The following is a 24,276-nucleotide window of genomic DNA, read 5'->3' on the forward strand; positions in this document are numbered from 1 at the left end:
CCAGTACCAGCACCAGTGACCAGACCAGCACCAGTGACCAGGCCAGTACCAGCACCAGTGACCAGGCCAGCACCAGTGACCAGGCCAGTACCAGCACCAGTGACCAGACCAGTACCAGCACCAGTGACCAGGCCAGTACCAGCACCAGTGACCAGTACCAGTGACCAGACCAGCACCAGTACCAGCACCAGTGACCAGGCCAGTACCAGCACCAGTGACCAGGCCAGTACCAGCACCAGTGACCAGACCAGTACCAGCACCAGTGACAAGGGCCAGTACCAGCACCAGTGACCAGACCAGCACCAGTGACCAGGCCAGTACCAGCACCAGTGACCAGGCCAGTACCAGCACCAGTACCAGCACCAGTGACCAGGCCAGCACCAGTACAAGCACCAGTGACCAGGCCAGTACCAGCACCAGTGACCAGGCCAGTACCAGTGACCAGGCCAGTACCAGCACCAGTCACCAGTACCAGCACCAGTGACCAGACCAGCACCAGTACCAGCACCAGTGACCAGGCCAGTACCAGCACCAGTGACCAGTACCAGCACCAGTGACCAGACCAGTACCAGCACCAGTGACCAGGCCAGTACCAGCACCAGTGACCAGGCCAGTACCAGCACCAGTGACCAGGCCAGTACCAGCACCAGTGACCAGGCCAGTACAAGCACCAGTGACCAGACCAGTACCAGCACCAGTGACCAGACCAGTACCAGCACCAGTGACCAGACCAGCACCAGTGACCAGGCCAGTACCAGTGACCAGGCCAGTACCAGTGACCAGGCCAGTACCAGCACCAGTGACCAGGCCAGTACCAGCACCAGTGACCAGACCAGTACCAGCACCAGTGACAAGGGCCAGTACCAGCACCAGTGACCAGACCAGCACCAGTGACCAGGCCAGTACCAGCACCAGTGACCAGGCCAGCACCAGTACAAGCACCAGTGACCAGGCCAGTACCAGCACCAGTGACCAGGCCAGTACCAGTGACCAGGCCAGTACCAGCACCAGTCACCAGTACCAGCACCAGTGACCAGACCAGCACCAGTACCAGCACCAGTGACCAGGCCAGTACCAGCACCAGTGACCAGTACCAGCACCAGTGACCAGACCAGTACCAGCACCAGTGACCAGGCCAGTACCAGCACCAGTGACCAGGCCAGTACAAGCACCAGTGACCAGACCAGTACCAGCACCAGTGACCAGACCAGCACCAGTGACCAGGCCAGTACCAGTGACCAGGCCAGTACCACCTCCCTGAAATGAGTTTTTGCAGGTTGGGATGTCTGCCTTCCGGGATTCGAGAAGCGCCGTGACGTCAGCTGACGGAGTGATGTGCTGATGTCACCATGGTACCGGTCACATTGGTACTTTGTGTTTATCACTGGTGTTTGACTCAATTTGTATTATGCAACATGAGGGGGTTAATGTATTGCACTGGTCACTGATACATTAATGACCAGTGGCAGTTAATTAACCCCTTTGTGCTGCATTAGTGGCACCAGTGTCAGTGTTACTGATGTATCAGGGACAATACATTAACCCCCTCATGCTGCATGTTACAGAAATTAAATGATAGAGAGGGGGGAGAGAGAGGGGGAGAGAGGTGGGGGGGAGAGAGAGGAAGGGAGAGAGAGGAAGGGAGAGAGAGAGAGAGAGAGGGAGAGGGAGGGAGAGAGAGAGAGAGAGAGAGGAAGGGAGAGAGAGAGAGAGAGAGAGAGGGGGAGAGAGAGGGGGAGAGAGGGAGAGAGGGGAGGGAGGGAGGGAGAAGGGGAGAGAGAGGGGGAGAGAGAGGGGGAGAGAGGTGGGGGGGAGAGAGAGGAAGGGAGAGAGAGGAAGGGAGAGAGAGAGAGAGAGAGGGAGAGGGAGGGAGAGAGAGAGAGAGAGAGAGGAAGGGAGAGAGAGAGAGAGAGAGAGAGGGGGAGAGAGAGGGGGAGAGAGGGAGAGAGGGGAGGGAGGGAGGGAGAAGGGGAGAGAGAGGGGGAGAGAGAGGGGGAGAGAGGGAGAGAGGGGAGGGAGGGAGGGAGAAGGGGAGAGAGAGGGGGAGAGAGGGAGAGATAAAGAGAGAGAGAGAGGAAGGGAGGGAGTTACATCAGAGTACTCACTGGGAAGCAGAAGGGAGGGAGTGGAGGGAGTGGATGGATGGATGGGATGGATGAATGGATCAGACTGCATCTTTCCTCTTCTGGTGCTTACTGTTCAATCTTCCCGCCCACACATCTTCTCTGATGCAGTCAGGCAGAAAACTGTCGGGGAGTGTGGGCGGGGCAAGCACAGGAGGGGAGGGCGGGAGGAGGAGCAGCAGCAGAAGGAGCTCTGTCTACTCTCCTGTTTGTGGGGGAGGGAGGGGAGAAGTGTTAGCGCAGCGGCTCTCTGACTGATCTGAAATGCAAGGATGAAAGGCTGGACTGCTCTAAGGCTTGTGCCGAGTGCAGGAGCGCACTCGGCACATCGTTGCAGGAGGTACAGCAATCACACACAGTTGTCCTTTTTAGAAGTGCACTTCACTGCGCCCCCCTCCCTCCAATAAATTGTTCCGCCCAGGGCACCCGCCCCTTTCGCCCCCGCCTTGTACCGGCTCTGCTTCCCCCTACACTCTTACACCCTCCCTCATTATCTCTTTACCCCCACAAGCCCACATTTTCTGTAACCTCTTCCCTTACATTTTCTCCCCCCCCCCTTTCTTTACGTCCCCTACATTCACATCCATCTACATTCCCTTCCCTTCTACATTCCCTGCACCTTACTCCCCTACATCCCTTGTACCCCCTTCCAGCTATACCCCTCTGTGCCACCTAACTTCACCTCCCTTTTCATCTCCTGAACCCCTTACATCCCTTGCACCTCTAAAGCCAACTTACCCCTACCCCCCCCCCCCCCATACTTCTATTGCATTCTCTAAACACTCTTTCTTAATTATCTTTTGCACCCATTTCTCAGCTCCCCCTACGCCCCTTACCCCTCATGCTGAATTTAGCCACAAAGCCTAGAGATGACTAATGGGGCTTTTCCACTGCATGGAACCGAACGGTTTGGCTCATTTTTGCGCTTTTCCACTGTATGGTACGGTGTTGGAACGGTTCGGTAAGGTACGGTACGGCGGCGCTTTTCCACTACATGGAACCGAACGGTACGGCTCGCTTAAACAGTACCACCTCAGTTGTGGTTCCAAGAGGGCCGTACCGGTACCATATCCCACAATCCTTTGCATGCAGCCTTGACAGTTTGTCACCACTAGCCACTGATTGGTAAGAGAATCGTTGTTATCCCACCCACTTTACTTTAGTGGAAAAGCAAACCGTACCAAACCGTACTGAACCGTTCCAACATCGTACCATGCGGTACCATGCAGTGGAAAACCAAACAGAGCCAAGCAGGGCCAAGTAGAGCCGAGCCGATACTTGCAGTGGAAAAATGCCTTAAGGGAAAGTTGCCGAAAATGTGGTGCTGCCCCCTTTATCTCTGCCCTCCAAGGTACTGACCCACAATTATGATAAATCTAGCTCTAGGAAAGCATAAGAACGCCATTGAAGGAGTTCAGGCAGAGCGCCAGCGAGGACACTTCATTATTTGATCACCTTTAGTCTCTGGGTTTCTCTCCCGTCCAAATAAACCGAAAAATATAGGATTTCTTGCTTTGCAAATGTACTTTTTTATTATCTGTTAACATTTTTCTGGGCTTTAAACCTAATACTTATTGACTAGCAGCATTTAAATTCGGAAGTAGGATTTCTTCCCTAATACAATCACCGTGTTCAGATGAGGAAAATTGAAATGTACAGAGACCGCGCTGTGCTCAGGATCTAAATGTCCCTGCCAATTATTCTAAAATGCTGGTGACTTGTGTGTCTGTTGGGTATTACTGACAATAAAATGATATCATTGCGGTCTGGATAACATTCTCTATCGCTAAAATTCATTATAACGTATTTTTTCTTGAAAATATGCGCTTTGATAAATATTTGTACAAATATCATGCAATATAAAAAATTGCAATGACACCTATTTTATTCACCACCATTTTATTCTCCATCCTTCCCTTCAGTCTTGCACAGTTGTACCGGCTCCTCCCATTTCAGGGCTTACGTAGATTTCACTGCACACTGTGAGCTTCTCACAATGTGCATTAGAAGCTGCAGCAAGTCAGGTAGAGCCTGCCTCGTTTCTTGGCCTAAAGACGTCCAGGGCGTCCAGACGTCCAGGGCCACCACTGTGGCGCTATGGCCTCTTTCCTCCTGGGCCTCCAGCCAGCTCCCACTGTGCCTCTCAGCTCCGATACTGCCACCTAATCTTCCATAGTGTACCTCTATGCTCCTCATTCTTCGAAAGTGTCCTCAGGCCTCCTGAGAGCCCTCGTCAAACCACAGCACCCCCAACCTCCCACAGTATCCCCCCAGCCCTCTGCAGTACCCTCTAGCTTAAATGTAGAGCCTACAGTACCTACAGTGCCTCCTACCTCTAACCTCAGTGCCCCCAGTGGCTTAAGTGCATTCCAGTAACACGCAGTACCCCTTGGAAGCCCCCAGCTACCGACGTAGTCCAGCCCCAGAGACCCCATCCCTCACAGTTTCCCCAACTCCCTACAGAAACCTCTCCCTCTACATGGCTACCAAGTCTTTGGCAGAATCTCATAACCTCCAGAACCCCCAACCCCTCAGCGACACCCAGATCCATTTTTGTATTCCCATGCTTTTAGTATAAACACTTCTTTACTGTTGGTACTTAGAAGGTTTTGGAAGAATTTCATGGAGTCATGGAATGGTGCCCCATCATTGGTGTCTGTGGGAAGAATGGTGCCCGTCTCTGGGAGGAATGGTACCCCATCTTTGGTGTCTGTGGGAAGGATGGTGCCCCATCATTGGTGTCTCTGGGAGGAATGGTACCCCATCTTTGGTGTCTGTGGGAAGGATGGTGCCCCATCATTGGTGTCTCTGGGAGGAATGGTACCCTGTCATTGGTGTCTGTGGGAGGAATGGTACCCCATCTTTGGTGTCTGTGGGAAGGATGGTGCCCCATCATTGGTGTCTGTGGGAGGAATGGTACCCAATCTTTGGTGTCTGTGGGAAGGATGGTGCCCCATCATTGGTGTCTCTGGGAGGAATGGTACCCTGTCATTGGTGTCTGTGGAAGGAATGGTACCCCATCTTTGGTGTCTGTGGGAAGAATGGTGCCCCATCATTGGTGTCTCTGGGAGGAATGGTACCCCATCTTTGGTGTCTGTGGGAAGAATGGTGCCCGTCTCTGGGAGGAATGGTACCCCATCATTGATGTCTGTGGGAGGAATGGTACTCCATCTTTGGTGTCTGTGGGAAGAATGGTGCCCCATCATTGGTGTCTCTGGGAGGAATGGTACCCTGCCATTGGTGTCTGTTGGAGGAATGATGCCCCATCATTGGTGTCGGTAGATGGCATGGGGCCCCAAGGGCTGGGTTGAGGCAAGCAAAGGGCCACATTTGGCCTGCGGGCTGCAGTTTTTAGACCATTGCTTTAGAAAAAAGTTAGCGAGAAGATACTGTTTGACTTTTTTTATGGCTGGACAGAAAAAAGTTCTAGCCTATTAAGAAAACAAGCTACTTGGTAGAATGTTTTTTTTTTTTTCTTGGTCATGGAGTCTAGCCACACAAAGCTGAAAAATAAGTGGCCGGGGGCCCCCAGCCTGGATTTAATCATTTTCATTGTTACCTCCATTACAGACGATAAGTCGTATCCAGAGGTAAAATGCTGAACATTGCATGGACATGTTCTCTGTCTCTGCAGATGGATTAGCTTCATACATTGTGTCCCTGGAGCCAATGTCCTGAAGATCCTTCACTCAGATAGTAAGGTTATCTGTTAGCATCCTGGGAGTATCAGGGAGGCTTTGTGAATGCTGATTGAGGTTTGCTGTACTCAATGATGAAGCGCAGATGCTGCAGAATGACTGAGCACCAACAAACGGACACCAAATTCTGAACCAGCTTTCATTGAACACTCACTACAGAACTTGGCTATGGTGTCTCAAGGATGAGTGCAGTCTCTGCCTGTTTATCATCTGTGTCTTTTTGAGGTCTCATTTACAGATTTGCATTATAGCAGAGGTGTAGAGATGACTTCCCGGGGAGCCACTCTGCAAATAATTAGGTTGTCCTACCCAGGGCAGCCATCAGAAAATGTGGGACCCCTTACAAAGCTTTAGGCCTGGGCCCCCCAGGCTTGACCACCAACATTCCCCAGGGCCTCGCAGCACCCCTGCACCCACATGAAAAGAATGCACCAAGGGCAGGTGCTCCTCCCACCCCTGCCATCTCCTGACCCTGCCGGATGGCTGGGCCCCTCAGGATGCTCGGGCCCCCTACATGTGTATGGGCTGTCCTCCCCTGATGGCAGCCCTGGTCCTACCTGTCCTGTGACTACCTGGACTGTATCCAGGGTCGGTGCTACCACTAAACAAACTAGGCAGCCGCTTAGGGTGCAACCATGGCCACTGGTACATGAGGCAGAGAGCACTGTAAAGTCCTGTGTACAAAACAGGCAGAGAGCTTAGCCTGCACCTTCCCCACTCTCTCCCCTCTTACAGGACATTACAGTGCTCTCTGCCTTATGTAGCACAGGAGCTAACAAAGCATCAAGAATGCTCAGATGTGAATGTAAAGGAAGGGTAGAAGCAAACAGTTTTGGGGGAAACCAGAAATGGATTCCGGACTCAAACTTCAGGAAAACAAACCTTTTTATTCGCTAGCGAAGAAGATTTAGCAACGACTCAAGTCAGTTAGCCAAGTCCCCAAATAAGCGTGTACGTCAGAGTTTGACAAATTTGCTTTAAATCTAGTAGCCAGCTAAAAAAAGTTAAGAGCCAGTTTTTTTTTTAACCTAACAAAAGTTTATTTTCAACTACAAAATCCCTTCTCGTATTTAGCCTTTCTGTCAAAGGGGCATTACTTAAAATGGTCTGCTGATTGGCATCTGATTAGCGCTCTCAGCCATTGTCAGAACCAGTGTGTTCCTCCTGGGGGGGAGGCAGAGTGCCCCTGTCAGAACACAATAGCTCTGCTGGGAGATTGCTGCACTAACATTGGATAGTTAGTATAGCGAGCTTCTGACTTTTTTTTTTTTTTCGTTCAGCCCGCTGGGTTGAATGAAAAAAAACTGCTTGTGTGTGACTAGGCATGAGCTGTACTAGGCTGATTGGCTGCCTGCAATTTTTAGGTATACATTTTTGTATATAACTGGTGCCCCAGATTTTACGTGCTGTGTATAAAGCTCAGAAGGAGCGGAGAGGAGATTTCGGGTGCGCAGATATGGCCAGGGCAAGGCGCAGGTGGAGTTGCCCCCCCCTTGGCACAGAACATCAGACAGAAAAGGTTCCAGCACCTGTCAGTCATCTCCTTACCCCCCAAATGGTATGAATCCGGTATTTGCACTCCTCTCCCCACCATTAGATCTTACCTGGGAGATAACATCCTTTCCCCCTTTCTTCACATCAGCAGTTGCATTGATCTCCTAATCCTCCCCCGATATCAGAGCTCAGGTACTTCTGTCCTCTCTGCAGCAGAGGAGGGATGGTGGTTGTTGCAATGAGCTCTTGCCCTCCCTCTGTCCCTTGGTTCCAGGTGGCTTGGACGGCGGATCCGCCTCCAGTGCCTGCTCTCCTTCCCTCCGCCGCCTTCTGTGGCCAACCCCCGCCACGCTACTGGAGCAGGTTGCTCATTGCCGGGAAAACCAGACATCCCAACCTACAAGAACTCATTACAGGGAGGTGCCACTCCACCCCCCCACCCCCCCCCCCACACACACACACACACACCACCACCAATTTAACACAACTAGAGGATGATCAAATGAAATGGAATCAGTATACAGAGGTTTACTTCTTCTGAGAGATATTAAAGGAACACTCTAACCACCCTGACCACTTCAGTGATTTGAAGTGGTCATGGTGGTAGGAAAGAGAAACACTGAACATGCTGGGATACTTACAGTTATGCTTTACTGCAGGCTGGGTACTGTTGGCTGGTACTGCTGGCTGGTACCTAAATCACCCCCCTTCTTTAGTTGGAGAGAGGAGTATACTGCATCATAACAAGCTGGGGTTGCTCCAGGGGCTGAGGGAACATTAGAAAATACCTGTGGGGGCTCAGGAGTATATCCCGGAGCATACTGCAACCAATTGAGTCCTCCTGCCCTCAAGTACTTCATGCCCCACTCTGGATTCCCTGAAAACCATGGGAATGCTTCTCTGTCCCCCAAACACAATCCCTTCACCATATTCAGGGGGAACTCATAATTTGCTCCATCCCGTGGAAAGAGACAATGTGTCACTCTATGTTGCTAAATTATCAATCCATGGGTCTACATATTAATTATATCAAAAATATTTTTGTGTTTAATTTTTCTTTAAGGGGGTGTGGCAGGGGGTATTTCCTATGCCTACATACTTTTGCTAATAGATGTCCCTCATTCCCATCTCAAAATGTTGGGAGGTATATGTAGCAATATTTTCAAGCATTGGGCCTGATGTGGGTCTGCCATTGTTACCGGAAACACTTCCAACACATTTAAGTTGAAAACCCAAGTGTGAGAACTGAGACAATGACCATTCCGGCATCTTTGGTTTGTGTTGTTTATTTTATAATGGGGATGAGAGAAGCGAATGAGTGGGATACTCCTCTGGCTCAACTAGGTTTAACTGGGACACTTTGTAGAAAATGCCAGTTAGCGCTGTCCTAGCACCAGCTGAATGCCGACCAACGCTTCCTGGCGCCTTAAATACTGTTGTGCTGAAAGTGCTGAAACTTTGATTTTAACTTCTTGGTTAACTCAGAAGATCCAGGATTGTAATGATCCTTGACTCTTGACACTCTATCTAGCTCAAAAGTCCTGTGTATGACTCTCTCGAACCTTCCTGAACCTTGTACTGCTGCAACTCCCAACACTACACACTTGACTCTTCAGGGCCCAACCGCTGGCGCCCCCTCTACACTTCCAGGGTCCTCTCACTAGGCAATCCCCTTGACACTTGCAGGCTCCAGGATCCCTGGGACCTTCACCGGAGCGGTCCCCTCTACACTATACAGACCCCAGGGGCAGTTCACAGTACTCACGACTTTGGAAGGCTTTCCTGGAACTAAACCCCTTTTTTTTTCCACTGGTCCTCGGCACACCAGATCCTCTCTGCAGCTCAGCTCAGCTCCCCCTTCTGGATACTCAGGTAGCCACCCAAGACATCCGATCCTTCTGACAGGAGGAGAGACAGCCATACTCTCCCTCCTGGGACTCTGCTTCCCGCCAAAGACGCTGCGTCATGCCTTCCCCTCAAACTTATACCCACTCCCAGAATCCTCTGCGGCAGAATCTGCCTTCTGGGATGGATTCAGACCTGAATGGGCTACTGATTGGGTTCCCTCCACTGCCCAATGAGAATCCTCTCATTGAGCCAGTGGGGAGAATCCCCTCTCAGCAGCCACACCTGGGAGACATGACAGTCCATCTGAAAATCATGGCCCTGCTGTTAGGCAGCCAAAGCCCATTATGCTTTTACCTAGCACCTACCTTGTAGGAGGATGCTACATATATATTGGCTCTCTCCCCCTCACTGCTGCTGTCACTACTGTAGGGACAGATTTTATACACCTGAGCAGCTCTCTTCCCCTGTGAATTTTTTGCATACGTTTGTACTTGCTGAAAAGCATGGTATCATCGTAATACTCAATTTAAAAAATCATGCTCACACCCTTTTTCATTTTTCATATGCATAGAGCAGCTCATTAAAAAATTGACGTGTTGGAATGCACAAAAAAGAGCGTGCACTTGGATTCACTTGGAATGGATGCACCTCCTGGTGTAAATGAGCCATCAGACTGGTGTGCCTCAGGATTGTGCATGATTCTAAAGGGTGCCTTGACTGAAAGAAGGTTGAAAAACACTGCCCTACTCTCCGCTGGCTTCCGAAAACCCCACTAGCTTACCTACACAGTCCACCTACTGATGTTCCACATTCCAAAGCTGTCTCCTGCAAACCGCAGCCAATCCATGAAGAAAAGGTATCCAGCCAATGAGGTGTCGCGCAAGGCGTTCTGAGCACAACATCACTTCCTCCCAGATCCCCAGTTAGTCTCCACACGGAGCTAACATTGGCAAAGAGGTGAGAAAGCAAATTTTGAAGTTTGAATTTTTTTTGGGGGGGGGGGGGGATGCAGGTTGCTGGTCTTGCCTAGGGCACAAAATAATCGAGCCCTGCCTGCATCCAACAACTCATGGATCAACCTCTAACAATAATCAGGTTCCAGTCATTAGGGACTTGTTACCATGAATTTCAGTTCTCAAAAGTGGAGAGAAAAGGACAGCTATACTGAATTAGCAGTAGATCGTATATGAGCATCCTCTAATATAAATGCATAGAGGCCCGAAGCAAAAAAAAAAGGAAAATAACCAGAGGGCCACATGACGGGGCAGAATAGAGTTAGAGCAGGCAGAGAGGGGAGGCTATGTTAGCTTGGTCAGCTTGTGGTATCCTAGTTAATGGTGGGTTAACCTCCCTGGTGGTATGATTCTTTCGGATTTTAGGTGCTGAAAGCGGTACCATTATTTTGCATGTAATTCTTAAGAATGAGCAGCCCAAACCAACTATTTATATATGATTTTTTTTTTCTGTGCGTTCTTCTTTATATCTCGGGTATGATAAAGTTTGAAACACAAAATCATAAATTATAATATAATAAAAAAACTATAAATAAGTTAAAGTATGTATGTATGCATATATATATATATATATATATATATATATATATATAAATATATATATATTGTGTATATATATATATATATATATATATATATATATATATATATATATATATATATATATGTGTATGTGTGTGTGTGTGTATATATATATATATACACATATACGTGTGTGTATATATATATATATATATACACACACACAGTATATACATAAAAAGTACAGTAAAACTGCAGGAAAGGGCACTGGGGGGGGGGGGGGCAAACTAATGTGAATTTATTTTATTTTGAATTGTATCAGTGTGTTTGGTGTGCTTTACATTTGAATTTGCCTCCGGTTCCACCCCCCTGCGAACGTCACGTCGCAGGAGACGGAAGGCGGGGCACACAGAGGATCGGGAGGAAGCTCCGCTGCCACACACCGCCAGGATACATCACTGGATCCTGGTGACAAGTAACCCCTCTACCAGGATCCAGCGATCTTCCTAGCGGTACCCCGAGTGTGGCTCGGGGTTACCGCTTTTGGCACTGAAATTTAACCCCGAGCCACACTCGGGAATACCGCTAGGAAGGTTAATGGTGGGTTAACTGGGAAAGGGTAAATAGCAAGTATGTGCAAGAAGGTGGGTGGTCCCTGAGCCGGTGTAGCGTGGCTGGGGAACTTGTAATAGACACGCAGATATAAACTTGATATTGGTTCGCTGTGCCTCCTAAGACCGCCAACCTTTATGTTATTCATCTTCATTGTTTCTGTTATAAGGAATGTGTGGTTTTGTTAATAAATGGCCACTGCGGCCAAATTTATTTCATATTGGTGTGGTTCTCCTTATTTGGTTACATAAGGTATTTTGAAGGGTATTAGTGGTGCTTTAACGGGGCTGTGAACATCTGTAGTACCCTAGTCATGATTGGACACAGGACGGCCAGATGAATCTATGACCCTTTGAGAGCAGTCATTGTTTCCTTGCTCCGGAATCTGACTTCTGCCACTCTGTAAGTAGACAAAAATATCTGAGTACATGGGTAAAGGTCCCTCTTCAATGGCATATTCTGAAACAGTTCGAAACAGTTCGTATACCCTGTTGAATGGACAGGAGCTGCTTTTAGGCAGAGGCAGAGCGAGCAGGCACATTGAATACCCTACGAAAGGAGGCAACAAAACTTGGGTAATCGAGTATCACAGGATTATCATTCTCTCATAAGGGATTCGCCCAGGCCAAGACTTTGTCCGAGAGCAATGAGAGAGGAAGCCCACCTTGGACCTATCAGAAGGAAACACCATCTCATAATAAATGCCCACTTGGTTTAGGAAGCCACAACACTCCTCCCCCATAGCACTGCGGAAGGGTGGCTGAACCAGTCATCCCTCTGGTAACAGCGACTTCAGCTGCAACTGCAGGAGCAGCAACAGGGTCAGAGGCTTCCCCTCTGACCTTGCCTGCTCTGTTATCTTCCTGGCTCCGAACCCTGGCTTGAACTGGCTTCCCATTGTCTCAGTGCAACCACAGACCTGCCACGTCTCACAGGCGCCACCTGTCTGCAGCCACTACTTAGCACATCAGAAAGGCTTCTGAGTTCCTCTGCAAACAACATCACAGGTGACCTGTGCTACTTTTAGCCTGACTCCTGTACTCACTTTCATGGGAGTCAGGAACTTAAGTGGGGTACACACTAGTAGACTAGTATTTTTCTGCCGAAAATTCCCGTCCGAGGTAAAATCATACGATTTTTGTCTAGTGTGTACACAACTTACATCAGCGGATGCCAACATTTTCAAAAATGTTTTTTTTCGAAAAAAAAACGAAAGGACAAACACCAAAATTTTTATCGGCCGTCCCCAGACGACCAATTTTCATGTAATGTGTATGCAGTACGTCCGCGAAAAATCGGATACGAAAGACCGCTCATGATCTGAAGTTGCTGACGACCCGGAAGTCTAGGAACAAATGTCCCAATAAAAAATCGGACGAGAAATTTCGTGAACATTATGCACTGTCAACTAAAAACGGTTATGACCGCTGAGCATGAGAGAGAAAAATCGGAGGATATTTCGTCCGATTTTCATCAAGTCTGTACGAGCCTTTAGCCACAAGGGAAGCCCTCTCTCCATTAGCCTCCAGCACCAGGTACGTGATACTGCCCCTCCGGCCCTCCCTAGTCCCAGCTCTGGGGCCACGTGAGATTTTTATTGATTGTGTTCACATTTACTTTAGTTTCCAGTTTTGGAGGATTGAGTAACATACTGTAGAAATAGTCTTCTAGTTTGAGCTTTGGGAGATGTTTTCAGCAGATTGTATCTTATTGTGACTCCTCCGCCTGGACAATATTTCAATTCTTTTATGATTCCAGTCCCCTCTGCTGACACAGAACACAGGTGAGCTCAATGAATGTCAAAATAGCCTTAATGAGGGTAATTAATGTCACTAAAATTAACCGGCTAATTGAGAAAGATGCTGCGTTCCTGAGAAGATAAAAGTACCTCCCGCTGGCTGGGAGTTTATATAAGAGATGGGGGGGGGAGCTATTAACTCCAAATTTACTTCCAGCTGCAATATACTGCACAACTGTTTAAGCGTCATTACTGTACAGAACAAAGGCCTTAAAGGGAAAGAAAATATGGAGCCCCTAACAATTCAATGTCCTACATCCAATCTCATCACCTAGTCCTATATGTGCTCGGGGATGTCAGGTATGCCACGTTTCTGGGAGTAATCATGTGATTATGAGGAAGACCCTCCCACTTAGCACTCTCTTTCAGCAAATGCCTTGGCACAGCTTAGCTTGGTTATCTTGGTGGCTACAGAATTTGAGCAAGTAAAGCTGGCTGCAGCATGGCAAGTAGACTATAAGTATTAAGTCCTAGTAAATACTACATATAACCACTTGATACTGGAAGATTTACCCACTTTCATGGCGTTCCTTTAACTGACAATTGCATGGTCATGCAATGCTGTACATAAATTAAATTTATGTAATTTATTTCCCCACAAATAGAGCTTTCTTTTTGGTGGATAGTTTGCGCTATAAGCAGTTCGACAATTTTGAAAAAAAAAAAAAAACTATATTTTTTACTTCCTGCTATAAAACATATCCAATGAAAAAAATCGAATTTCTTGATAAATTTAGGCCAATATGTATTCTGCTACATATTTATTATTATTATATAAATTATATACACTCCGGTATATACAACCTCTTCTTCTCAACCTCCAGCACATACACTTGCTTGCAGACTATTACTCCCAGGACCAGCTAGCACTGTTGTGAGGATCTGACACTGGCTGAGTCAGACCCAAAGCAATTGCCCTTTGCATGCAGGGACAATTGGTAGTCCTTAGTGCTAGCTGTCCTACATGTGGCTACTGCTCCCAGTACCACCTCTTCAGGCACTGCCAGCTGCCCCTTTCCACTGCCTGTGCCGCCACAGTCCTCCTGGCTGGCTCTCCACCCATCCCAGACTACTCCATCCCAGTCCTCTCAGGAGTGCCTCCCAGTCCTCCTGACTATGTGTCACTCACCAACCCTCCTGGCTGTTCTTGTTCCTCCTGGAGACTTGCCTGGCAGTGTTCTCCCGCTGTTCTCTCCTTGCTCCCGTGCCTCCTATCCAGCACAACTCCATGTGTTTTCAGAGGGTCTTGTATGCACCAGAGTCCAGGCCCAAGGTCACCCCCCCCCCCTAAAACTGGACAGCTCCCTCAAAGGCCACCAACAGCTTAACACTCCATCTCCAATTTTGACCCGAACATCTCCTCCCCAGCTGGGCTGACCCAGAGTATTTGAGGGGGCCTTTGCCCTGCCAATCCAAGTTACGGATTGGTCAGGGCCCTCAGAATACTCCAGTCAGCTCCACCTTACTTTCCCTCCCATTCTTCTAGAAGGTTCCATCACATTCTAGAAATAGAGAGAAGTCTCAGTGATGCTGCCTGTGAGTCATCCAGCTCCCCCTGGATTTCTGCCCATTCCAGGAAACAAACAGAGACAGGTTTGGCTGCCAGCCAAGCCTGCATACATTTACCTACACTACAACAAAACCTATCTACAATTCTAGCACTAGAGGGTTCTAAAACGGTTTGATGGAGCCAGAGTGAATAGACTGTTGCCTGTGTGACTGGTAGCACTGGCTGGAAAAAAAAACAGTTAATCAGCAGCCACTTGGTGGGTAGTGCTACAGTCTCTAAGATTTAAATACTTCTAAAGGGATGCAGACACTTCAGATTTTCCCATTGGAACACTGAGTGTGCACCAGGTGATTATAAGGAACCAGACCCTCCCATTCAGAATGAGTATGCAATCAGTGTGTTGAAAAAAACAGCTTTTTCTTCACAACAACAAAAAGTCAGAATCTGCTACAAAGTTTGTTAAAATCTCTGCAATGTACATAGATCACCCAGAGGGGATTGTTGTTTTTTTTTTTTTTCCTCAACAAAAGTGGAGTTATTCTTTAAATATAATTTGTTTTCTTAGCATTAGTTTTGTGAGAGAAAGTCAGTTTTTTGGGTCTGGCAAATTAATTTGATGGGTGTAAAAATACATAGTTCCCAAAACAACTATGCTAATTGGACCCTGCTACGTAATACCATGCTAACAAGCTGGAGAAGGAACTGCCCATCTTAGAATAATCTAAGAAAAAATAATAAAAATTATCCAATAAAAGCTAGGGATCCATGGGGAAAAAAACTCCTAACTCAAAGCAGAGAGTAAAATCAAACATTTGGAGTTTATGCATTGACGATGCAGCAGGACACATGAGACTGCCATGTCCAACACAAACCGGGCGTTTTGTTTGATCCAACAAAGTTTTTGAACTTTTTTCTGGTTTGTTTTTGTTTTATTTTATTTTATTTTTTTCGGCTGTAATTAAAACGAGGAATTACGATGAACAGCTTGGAGAATTAATAGAAAAAACACAAAGCAAGAGCGCTGAACATGTAAAATTCCAGACTGTAGGCAGGAGCAGATGGTAATTAATACTATTTACATTTTATTTTTTTTCAGCAGCCCAGAACAACGGCACAATACTTTCCGCTCCATAGACTTCCATGTAGCCTGCTGGAGTTTCTCTGCAGATGACATTAAACTGGCTCTAAAGGCAGAAGGTTTTTCTTACCTTGTTGCATCCTATGCAGTAAGGTAAAAAAAAAAATTCTCTATGCCCTCCCCAGCCCCCTTCTTTCACTTACCTAAGCCCCATCTCAATCCAGCCATGTGCTCTTCCAAGTCTCTTGCTCCTCTTCGGCCCACACAGCAGCGGGAGCCAATGAGGAGAGAGTGGGGGGCAAGCCACGCTCTGTGTGTCAATAGACCATATCCGTTCGCAGGAGCGCGGTTCGGGAGCAAGCCTGCTCAAGTGCCCCCATGGAAAGAAGCTTGCTATTGAGGCCACTTAGCAGGGAGGAGGAACCAGGACTGCCGGGGGGGACCCAAAAAGAACCTGATCGGGGCTGCTCTGTGCAAAACCATTACACCGAGCAGGTATGTATAACATGTTTGTTTTTAAATACAGCCTTTAGAATCAGAGCCATTTCACACTACCGCGACCAGAAAGTCGCCCCATGAAGGAGCGACTTTTTAGCCCGACTTTAGCATGACTTTGAAGAGACTTTTGAAGAGACTTTGAAGAGACTTTGAAGAGACTTAAATGATGTGTCTGTGGGGAATGCCTGGGTAATCTTTTTCTTTTTCCTGGAAAGTCTGATCACAGTCGCTTTAAAATAGATAAGGATCCGACTTGGAGGCGACTCCCATTGAAGTCTATGTGCACAAGTCAGATAGAGTTGGCCTTGAAGTAGTACAGGAACCTTATCTGAAGTCGGAGCAACTTCAGTAGTGCATATTAAGACGGCTCTCATTCATTTACATTGAATTTGTAATAACAAGCGACTTGGGGCATCTTGAGGTCGCACAAGTCGCGTCCCAAGTCGGAGTAGTGTGAAACGGGTCTTACTGTAAAGCTGAATTCCATGTATGGATATTTTATACATAGTTACATTGTTCCAGCTTGGACCAAAGTAATAATGCATATAACATACCTGTGGGATCCTTATAGAAGCTGGAAATCATTTGCAGTTGGATAAGTAAACTTAGTTGAGTTCCTCTGTAATCAGTGGAGCAGAAGTTAATTGCTCTAGTCTGCTCAGTGTTACACAGGTTGCTGGTCTGATTGTTTCCCCCTAAAAAATTCTAGAATTATAGTGGGAGGAAGAATGGGAGAGCAACTTGAGTATTTGTGGGAACCCAGCCAATCCCTGGAGGAGTGTGTCCAGAATGGGGTTGTAGAGCCCATAAATAGCCCTGCTAGAGGAGTCCCCTGTCTGAGGGGCTGTGCCTATTTGGGCAGTCTGCTGGAATGTTGCTGAGTGATCATTGAGGCCCCAGCCATAGCTTTGGCTGGGGGCCTATTTGCTAAAGTCTGTGGTTGGAGGATAGATGGAAGAGGGTCCAGTGGTTGCGGTATCGTGAATTTGCATCGCCCTCACTAAGAACTTAGTTGATATCAGAAGGTGGCAGCTGATGATTCTTTTTTTTTTTTTATTGGGTTTTTCAAATATAACAGACAACGGCGTAGCTGTAAAGTACAGTATATCAACATATAACCATGTAAGCAGAAACATATACAGGAAAAAACAGTGGAGGGAGGGGGGGGGGGGGACCGTCAGTCCCGATCGCAATGCAGTATTGATATCAAAATCAAGGTATCACATAGAGGTAACAGATGGCTGAGAGATAACAATATCAATAAACATAACAACATTGCCAGTATTACCATACAACCATGTCTTCATAGTGACTTGAGGAGGAGGTCAGCTTTTGCCGTGCATCAGTAGGGTCAGAAACCGTGTTAATCGTGTTTTGTGGTGCAGAAGAAGCATTTCCACATTGAGAAGACCAAAAACCCCAGTAGTGATCACATTTGGCAAGTGACAGCTCGTTAATAGCCATGGAGCGTTCAAATTTGTGGTTAGTTTGTACCAACGTGATTACTTCTTGCATAGAGGGGGGGGGTAGTGGTTTTCCATTTGCGCAATATCGACAAGCGTGTTGCAATAAGGATATGGGTAATCCAGGCATGGAAGCGATAAGGGTGGTTATCAATACCCAGGTGGAGAAGGGCCAAAGCTGGAGTCGGGGGAATGATGCAGCCGGTATGGGGCGCTATATATTTGAACAGAGAGTTCCACAAGCTCCTGAGGGAAGGACACTCCCAAAGCACATGGAGAAGGGTTCCCACTTTCCCGCACTCTCGCCAACATAGAGGTGAGTACACATTGGAAAAACCGGCCAGGCGATACGGTGTGTAATACCACCGATTGGTTATTTTCATGGCCATTTCCCAATGGGTAGCACAATGTGTATGCTTGTGTACTATCTTAAGCGCCCGCTGCCACTGCGTAATGGAAAAGGTTTTACCAATGTCTAGTTCACATTTAAACATAGGGGGGGGGGGGGTTTTAGAAATGAGGTAGTGTCTAGGATTATGTCATAAAAATATGAGAGGCCTTTAGGTTTGTTAGGCGGATTAGTGTATTGGTCCCAAATACGCTTATCAACCATAAGTCTTTCTAGTGGGTGTGTTGAAAGAAAATGGTGAATCCGTAGGATGGTGAAATGAAGGGAGGCAGGAACTTTATACTGCTGTAGGAAAGTGTGAAGATGCATCAATTTGTCCTCCCTATGAAATCTGGTAATGTCTGTGATATCCTGCTGTTTGAGGAGTCGGATAGGGAGATCTGGAACAAGAGGAGTCAGCAGCTGATGATTCTGAGGCCTGTAAGTACTGACCTATGTTCTATGCCCCAGAGAGAGTATGCAGTTCCTAGCTCTACACAGAAGCAAGTTTTAGCGTTTCCCTGAAGCTAGTCTTTCCCCTAGCAAGCAGAGACTTTGTAGGATTCATCTGTCAAGATAGCGAGAAGAGTCCTCAGTTCTTTCAGTTCTCTTGGGGCTATATCTCACCATACCTAATCAAGTTGCATCAGCAATAAAAATACAAAAAATACCCCTAGAATTTTTTTTGAGCCAGTGAGAGAGAAGAGAAATGTTGTGTGCCTGGCTGTGTGTGCTCTAGTGGTAAAACAGAACCACTAAATATCAGCTGCCCCTGCTAGGGTACCACTACAATTGCAATAGACACTGCTACTTTATTGATCTCCATTCTCCACTAGGTTCTGGGTCCTGGGCCGACCAGTTGCCCTGCTGCATTGTAAACACAGGAGGTCGGCTGCTGGTCATGACTCATGGGCATCATTTGGAGTTCGCTTTGCATTTTCTCAGTGACTGCAAGCATTCTCAATTGAATGAGGTGGAAAGCATGACATCACCAATTTGCCCCTTCACCATGTGCAATTAGAGAACACTTTGCATTCACTGAGAAAATGCAAAGCAATCCCTGAATTGCGCCTGTGCCCAATTGCCGACCTCCTGTTTTTGAATGCAGCAGGCCACCCACTTGGCACAGGACCTAGAAGTTAGTGGAAATCACTGTAGTAGCAGTCCCTACTACAATGATTTCCAGCTTCTGGAGGGATCCCAGAGGTATAGTATACCCATAGAGTCTTTGGTTCAAGCTTGACGGGTTGGACAAACTTTTGCCTTAGTTCTTTGAGATGTGGAATCATCTAGGTGTTGAATACACACTTGTATAAAGTACTCGAAACCCATACTTGAGTAAAAGTACAAGTGCTCGATCAAAAAGTGACTTGAGTAGAAGTACTAAAGTATTCAACATTTTTTGTACTTAAGCATTGCAAGTAGTTTTTTTTTTTAATTTTGCTACTCAAGTACTGAAAGTAAAAGTACAAGTACTGTGTTATGTATTTATTAAAGAAAGAAGTCAAAAGTTTGAACATCATTATTGTTTTTTATTATTTCAAATGATTAACCTAAAGGACAATCACAATTCCTTTGGCTGTAACTTTTTGTAAACAAAAACAGATAAAGTATGTCCCTCCCTTCCCCCTTTAAAGCATCCCTCCTTCTCTTCCCTGCATGTTTTTTCTCCACAGCTTATTGGTGCGCAAAATCATATATAAACCAATGTGATATACAACAATATATTTCAATAATGAAATAAAGGAAGAGTGTATGAAATCAAAGTCAATAAAAAGTCCATATATATAATGCCATAATACCATATATATGTGACAAAACAAGATTAATATATTTTCAAAGGTGCAGGAATCAAACAGGTGCTATTCCAAATAATAGGTGCAGACTCCTCCCACCACCTTGTGGATTTCCCCCTTACCCGGCGGATGAAGGTAAGTGCAAAATAATATCCAAATAGACTCTTCCAGTGAAACAAAACTGCAAAACCTGTGCTCTCAACTTCCAGTGAAAAAAGCAAAATCAGCCTCTTACCAGAAAAAAGGTCTATGTACGCTTGTGACTCTCCTTGGTTGGGGGAGGTTCTCTTTCCCCTTAACAGCTGATATGTAGACCATTTTATTTGTACATACAGTAGCATTTATTTCCGTATGGGCTGATTTACACATGACATTATACACATTTTATTTAACTTCATGAAACCTGCCATCTACTGTTCTGGCAGTGGTAATTTTGATAATAGTAACGAGTAACTATGCAGCACAAAAAAAAATATCGGAGTAGAAGTATTGAAATCATTGAAAAAATGTAGTGAAGTAAAAGTGGAAGTAGGAGAAAAAAATTCTACTCCAGGAAAGTACAGATACCGCATTTCGGTACTTAAGTACAGTAGTGAAGTAGTTCTATTTAGTTACTATACATCTCTGGAATACAAACCCTACAGATATTGGTCCATGCTAACTCAATAGAATTGTTTGTCACATATTCAGGCTGGGAAACCTTTGTTCCACATCAGTCCACAGGATTAATTCTGTGTGCACCAAATTCCAATCATTTACCAGCGTATTGTAGGATAACTCAAGATCCATCAATCCAGGGAATGTTTTGCCAATAATAAATCCTCCAGTGTTGGTGACCTGGTGCCCCCGTAGGCTTCTATTTCTAGCTTTAGTTGACAGGGGGGACCTCAGTGTGGTCTTCTGCTGCGGTCTGCCCTCTTGGAGTGTTATGGGTATCACCTCTGGCAGGTGACCTGGTCTCCACAAAGGCACAGAGTCTAGGCATTAGATGGTCTTCACCAGAACTCCTGATGGTGAAGCTGAGTCAGAAGCCCACTGGGCTACTTTGCTGTGAGCTGACAGCAGTTTACAGCCCTTGGGTTTGCCACATCAGGGGAACCCATGAGCAGAGTGGTTTCTATGGGGAAACAGAAGACCTATAGTCAGGATGAAGCATGGAGTCTTGGCAGGTGGTGGGAAGAGGTAATAAGACAGTCCAGGTTGGTGACAAGCAGACTGAATATCAAGCAGAGATACTGGCAGGCAGCAAGCAGAGTAGTTAGACAGTTGGCACCAAGACAGTAGTAGACCATGCAGAATGCAAGAGAATGGTCTGCCAATCATGGTCAGCAACAAAAAAGGAACCAACATCAGTATTATTGCTCTTGCTCACCAATAGATGATTTGTAAACCTACCACTAGCCTGTAGCATGCATACAGTCCTATCAGGCTGAAATAATAGAATTCTAGTGGGCAGCCATGGAAATAGTAGAACAGTAGCTCAGCCACCAATTTTAATGCCCCTGCCTCCATCCTCTTCCCTCGGCCAGTGCAAAAGAGCCCTCACTCAACCACAGTAGAGAAAAATCCGACCTCTTGGTCTTTTACATAGGGCTGTGCTGTGTGACAGAGCTATGTAAATCTTAGGAGACTGTATGGACAAATAAAAATAATTTAGCAGCTGAAACAGCCCCCATATATGTATTTATCTACCTGCCCAGAGTTCAGCTTTACTTTTCCCCTCCAGAAAGTTGATCCAGATTTATATTAAGTGGTCATTCAGGAGTTCTTGGAGAGGTCACCAAACTGGCATCAATTCTGAAAAAGAAACATATTGATCAAGGCCAATAACAATACTTTTATCTTATCTACAAATGTCCTCTCCATCCAGAACAGCTCTCTGGGGGTCATTGTTAACCGCCATCCTCTCCTTTATGGTGGAGTCATCAAATCTTTCCATTATATTATGATAAGAGGCTCAGAACCTCGCACGGTTTACTGGGCTATTATCTTATACCAGTTGTTACCCGTCTGCAGATGTCGCCCATAAACGTGTCACATGCTGTCATAAAATGTCTAATAAAAATGTAAATATGAGTTTCACATTCATAAATACGTTATAATTCTTCTGCAGGATGTGAGATTTAGCTCCAATGTAGAGCTTTCCAGGAACACAGCCCACTAAGAAAAAAAAATAAGTTTTAGGGCTCCTTCCTAGAGTAATTATTAAGGAAAAGATGCATAGTTTAACCCTGAGGCAGAGCTTTAAGGGAACAGGCAACCCAACTTCTCCTTTAAGTGTTTTTTTTATGCAGATTACTCAGAAGTTACAAAAATGCAGTCTTTTTATTTTAAACTCCTATTCAAAGTTTTATTTCCTTACCTGTAAGTAGGTATCAGGACCCAGGTCTGAACCTGCAACCTCTCGAACAAATGGTCACTGACCCCACCTATAACTGGCCTTTGCAGAAAGGAGCACATGGAAGGGCGACGCATGTCAAACAAATCCAAAGAAAATTCCCAGCTCAATTTACCAACCAGCCTGCAACCAACCAAATTATCCTTGCGTTATAAACAGGGGTTTCGTTTGCACACATTTGCAAATACATGAGCAAGCTGCAGAGCCACTTCATGGGACCCCAGTATTATCTTCAGTACTAACTCTAGATTTTGAGAGTCTCCGCAGTGGAAGCACATGCATTATAATGGATAGGCAGAGGGCAGGTGAGCTTGGAGGCAGCCCACACCTTCTTAAAGGCAAAGGGGCAGAATGGACACCCAGCATTTAGCACAATGGCAGCAAAGGTGTCTAGTGCTTCCCCTCTGATGCATCCCCTCAATTCCTTGAGGCTGGGTTTACACATATGCAAATTGAATGCAGATTTCCCTGCATCCATTTAGCATGACAGGCAAGTGTGACTGACTCTCAATGTAGCCAGTTCATACATCTGGGGCAGCCACGGTCCAGATTGAAAAAGAGTCCTGCGCATCTTCTGGTCGGATTCAGGTGCGAATTCAGGCTAAAATTCAGACCTGATTCACACCTGAACCGGTGAACAGGGACGCATCGGACCCCAGGCACGAACCCGCCGTCGTACATGTGTGAACAGAGCCTAAATGATCTTGCCTTGTTTCTTTTGAACTCTTTGCTCCTCCCATAAACTTCCTATTTAAGGCATGCCTTTGCACTTCCTGTTTGCCAGATTATTGTGCTCTCTCCAGCCAATATCTCGCTTTTGTCACTTCTGTTGCCGTCCTTATCTTTGCTACCACTCTGTACTGACCCTTTGCTTGTTCCTTGACTATGCTTCCGCTTGATCCCAATCTGCAGCCACTTGTTACCAATCTTGGCTTGTTTACTGACCACGCCTCAGCTTAATCACTACCTGCTATATCTGTTACTGGCCACTGGATTTCTCACCTCCTAGGGAAGACCGCAACCTGGTACTTACACGCAGCAAAACCCACCATCAGAAGCTCTGGTGAACACTGGTTAGTGCTTAGACCTCGGACCTCAGATGAGCCTGCAACATCCATGAGGGCGACCTACTTCTGTGCTTTTCCAGTTGGTGGAAGGGAGCCTCTCTATTGCTATAGCTACTAGTCACGGAGCCTAACCCCTGACTCTGACAGTAAGTCACTCTTAAGGTAGAACATGAAGGCAGGACTTACATACAGGAGGTTGCTTTAGGTGTGCTACCTTAAACATATACCCATGAGACTTCTTGGTGGTGACCTTCCCATGAAGATGCTGTCCTTACAGAAATGCACCTGACAAATTAGCTGGAACACCGGTAAAGGTGGTGTCCAAGAGGGTACCTAAGCTGTCCCTCTCTGCCAGGAACCTGTTCCTAAACTAAACTGATCTTCCCTTCACAAAGGAAGCCTCTGTTCCTCTGAAACTTGCCACACTGTGGGCATGCCAAAATGACATCTCATGGGCAATACATAACCCCCCAACAATAATCACCAACACAGATCAAGGATTGAATTTCCCAGTGGGCCTAATACCTCACCACTCTATCCAAATTTGGGAAAAAAGTTTTGCCTTTTCATAGACTTTATTTACGGGCAGCTCCAGGCCACTGCTACTTAGTAACGTGCGATCCTACTATAATCTATGAGTGTACCAGATCTGGAAGATGGATAAATACAAAAAAGAATAAACTAAAAGCAAAGCTTAGAAGAGATCACCTCCAGAGACCAACTCATGGGATATCCTGACCCACACTATCTTTGTTTAAAAAAGCTCCATAACATAAAAACAACAGCTGACACGTTTGTGCATTAAACTCAATGTCATAGCTAAGCCAGAAACATGTCAACAGCTGCTTTTATGTAATGGAGTGGCTATGACAAAAGCTGCGTAGGGAAAAAACGCATCATAATTGCTTTTATGTTCTGAAGCTTTTTCAATAGCTATGACAAAAAGGTGTCGTTGCTTTTATGTGCTGGA

Source organism: Pelophylax lessonae (assembly GCF_965119305.1).
Source record: "Pelophylax lessonae genome assembly, chromosome: 3".
Taxonomy (NCBI): Eukaryota; Metazoa; Chordata; class Amphibia; order Anura; family Ranidae; genus Pelophylax; species Pelophylax lessonae.